At 50.9% G+C, this 3,982-nt stretch overlaps 1 pseudogene; it reads left to right on the forward strand.

Moving 5' to 3' along the window:
* The first annotated feature begins 76 nt into the window (after window positions 1-76).
* On the forward strand, window positions 77-3,815 carry LOC102499706 (farnesyl pyrophosphate synthase pseudogene; annotated as a pseudogene).
* The last annotated feature ends 167 nt before the right edge of the window (window positions 3,816-3,982 follow it).

Consider the following 3,982-nt stretch of genomic DNA (forward strand, 5'->3'; position numbering starts at 1 on the left):
GCCGGCGCAAGCGCAAACGCTCCTCGAAGACGCCGCCAACCGCGCCTGGACGCCCCGAGCCGAGCTGGCCGACGGGATGCGGAAGACGCATGCGCAGGGGGGGCGGAGCTTCCAACCGCCGCGGCTGCGGCCCCTCGAGGACTTGGCCCCGCCCCAACCGTTGCAAAGTGACGCTGGGCAGCGGGCGGAGGGGACGTGGGCATCTGCCCCGGGAGGCGGCGACGGGATTCGAATCAATGGAGCGCTCAAAGACGCACTTGGGTGCTCGCCGAACGCCCAGCAGGGGACCAGTGAGCACTCACCCTTCGGAGAGACGCTCCGTGAGCCTCAGTTTCCCTATTTTTTTAAGAGTTTTTTTTAACTTAAAAAATAATTTATTTATTTTATTTGATCATTCAATTATTTTAATTGGCCAGAGAAAGAAAGAGAGAGAAAATGAGAAAGCAAGCCACCAGGTCTGGGATTCGAACTGTGGTCGAGCGCGTGCTTGTGTCCAGTACCTTAACCACCATGCCTCCTGCTAGTCAACGAGAATGATCTTATTTAATTTTATTTATTTTTAATCTTCTATGAATGAAGTTAAAGACAATAATTATTTTTAAGAAGAGCGAAGAGTTTTTTCATCTTTTTTTTTTTTTTAGAATGATTTTATGTTGGGGACGGGCAATGGACGAAATGGCTAGGCCACTGGACTCCCATGTAGTCGATCGCAGTTCGAGTCCCGGAACCGGTGGCTTAAACTCACACCGGGCGCATGTGCGTGCGTGCCCAAGATCCCGAGAGGAGAATGGAGGAGAAGGGATTGCGGTGTGGCCATCCCCCCTGGGGGGTGATTTCTCGCTTTCTGTCTCTCTGCCTTCTCTGTCTTTCTGGAAAGAGCACGTACCCTATAGCAAAAACCTTTCCTCCTCCCCTCCAAAAAAAGTTATTTTATTTTGGGAACTAGTAGGTGGCATGGTGATTAAGGCGCTGGACACTCCCACATGGATGGGTAACCACGGTTCGAGTCCTGGACCTGGTGGCCTGCTTTCTCACTTGCGCTCTCTTTCTCTGTGTGTGTCTCTTTCATCAAATTAAAATAAAAGAATGAATAGATTTTTTTTAATTAAATAAATAATTCAAAAAAAGAATTATTTTAACTTTATTTGTTATTTTTTATTGGGGGGGGAGAGGTTTTTGCTGTTGGGTGCATGCACTCGAGTGAAAGACAGAGAGAGACAGAGAGACAGAAAGTGAGAAATCACCCCCTGGGGGGATGGCCATGCCAGAATCCCTTCTCCTCCATTCTCCTCTCGGGATCTTGGGCACGCATGCACACACGCCCGGTGGGAGTTTAAGCCACCGGGGCTGGGACTCGAACCTCAGTCGACCACATGGGAGTCCAGCGACATAGCCATTACGCTAACTGCTGGTCCCTATTTGTTATTTACTTTTAATTTGACCAAAAGGAACAGAGAGAAAGGGAAAGCCAGGGACCAGCAGTTACTCCTCTGCATTGCAACTTCAGTTTCCAAATCTTCTAGTGATAAAGGCTATTTTGTTGCCCTTGTTTGTGAAGTAACCCATTGTAGAAGAATCTCCGATTGTTATAACCATCTTGGGTCAGCCAGTGGTGTGATGGAGGCAGCTGGATCCCACGTGGCCAACTGTGTGGTTCCCCGGCAGCTTGAAAAACAGCTAGGCACTTGTGTGCGTGTGCCTGAAATCCCTAGAAGAGAATGGAAGAGAAAGGACTGCGGTGGAGCCAACACCCCCATGGGGTGCTTTCTCTCTCATCCTCCCACTACCAAGCACACACACCCTAGAGCAGGTGGCGTGGTGGTTAAGGGTCCTGGACTCCCACATGACTGACCGCGGTTCAAGTCCTAGACCTGGTGGCTTGCTTTCTCACTTGCTCTCTCTCTCACTCTGTCCTCCTTTGGTCAAATTAAAAAATATGTGAATAAATAAATGAAGTTAGAATTTAAAAAAATAATAAGCGGTCATCATAAATAATATTTTTGGAGAGGTTTTTGCTACAGAGCGCATGCGCTTCCCGAAAGACAGAGAGAGACAGAGAGACAGAGAACGAGAAATCACACACACACACCCCCGCCATCCCGGGGTTTGGCATGCCCAAGATCCCAAGAGGAGAATGGAGGAGAAGGGATTGCAGCAGCGTGGCCATCCCCCCTGGGGGGTGATTTCTCGCTTTCTGTCTCTATGTCTCTGTCTGTCTGGCGAGCGCATGCGCCCTATAGCAAAAACCTCTCCAAAAAAAAAAAAAAAATGCTATTGGTCCGGCTTAAGGAGGTCCCGCCATTGGAGGCAAGTACAACCGGGGCCTAGCGGTGCTGGTGATGTTCCGGGAGCTGGTGGAGCCCAGGAAGCAGGTTGCGGACAGTCTCCAGAGGGTCCTGACCGTCCTGACCGTGGGCTGGTGTGTGGAACTGCTGCAGACTTTTCCTCCTGCTGTCGGACGATGTGGAGACATTCCTCACCCGCCGGGGGCTGGCAGGGAGGCAGATCTGCTGGTATCAGAAGCCAGGCGTCGGTTTGGACGCCATCAATGACCCTCTGCTTCTGGAAGCCTGTATCTACCGCCTGCCAGGAGCAGCCCTGTTACCTGAACCTGACTGAGCTATTCCTGCAGACTTCCGAGCAGACTGAGATCAGACAGACCCTGGACCTCATCACCACCCCTCAGGGCAACGTGGGTCTTTTTTATTTCTTTTTTTTTTTTAAGAATTATTTTGGGCGGCAAGTGGCATGGTGGTTAAAGGCGCTGGACTCCCATGTGGCCAACCACGGTTCAAGTCTCGGACCTGGTGGCTTGCTTTCTCACTTCCTCTCTCTCTCTCTCTGATCAAACTGGAAAATAATAATAAATAAAATTTAAAATTAAATTATTTTATGTAAATTTTATTTATTTGTTTATTTTATTTAACAATTTTTTGGGGGGGAGAGGTTTTTGCTATAGGGCGCGTGTGCTCGCCAGAAAGACAGAGAGACAGAAAGCGAGAAATCACCCCCCAGGGGGGATGGCCACGCCACAATCCCTTCTCCTCCATTCTCCTCTCAGGATCTTGGGCACGCACGCACACGCACCTGGCGTGAGTTTAAACCGCCGGGTCCGGGACTCAAACCGCGGTCGGTTACATGAGAGTCAAACAACATAGCCATTACGCCAACTGCTGGTCCCTTATTTAATTATTTTAATTTGACCAGAGAGGGACAGAGTGAAAGAGAGAAAGCAAGGTGTTAGGTCCAGGACTCAAACCGTAGTTGGCCACGTGGGAGTCCAGCGCCCTTAACCACCACGCCACCTGCCGGCCCCGGCAACGTGGATCTTGACTGATTCCCTGAGAAAAGGTCTAAATCGATCATCAAGTTCAAGATGGCTTTTCTTCTCCTTCTGCCTCCCCATATGGCGGGCATTGACGGGGAGAAGGAGCACGCCAAGGCCAGGAAGACCCTGTTGGAGGTGGGCGAGTTCTTCCGGATTCAGGGTGACTACCTTGACCTCTTTGGGGACCCCAGTGTGACAGGCAAGGCTGGCACTGACATGCAGGACAACAAACGAAGCTGGCTGGTGGTTCCGTGTTTGCAGCGGGCCACTGCGGAGCAGCGCCAGATCTTGCAGGAGAATGACACCCGAAGGAGGCCGAGAAGGTGGCCCCGGGTGAAAGCTTCATACGAGGAGGCCGCGTTCAGGGGGGCATGAAGAAGACAGTTACAGACGCCTCCTAGGCCTTCTCAACCAGTAGGTGGGGGCCCCCCTGCCCCAGGTCATCTTCCTGAGCTTAGCAGACAAGAACTATAAGCGGAAGAAATGACCTAGAGATTGCAAGGGTAGAGAGGGGAGGCTTTCAAAAAATTATTGTGTAACCTAAATAAATAAATAAGGGGCCAGCAGTTAGCATAATGGCTATGTCACTGGACTCCCAGGTAGTCGACTGCGGTTCGAGTCCCGGACCTGGCGGCTTAAACTCATGCCGGGCGC

This window comes from Tupaia chinensis, unplaced genomic scaffold, assembly GCF_000334495.1.
Source record: "Tupaia chinensis unplaced genomic scaffold, TupChi_1.0 Scaffold000201_1, whole genome shotgun sequence".
Lineage (NCBI taxonomy): Eukaryota > Metazoa > Chordata > Mammalia > Scandentia > Tupaiidae > Tupaia > Tupaia belangeri.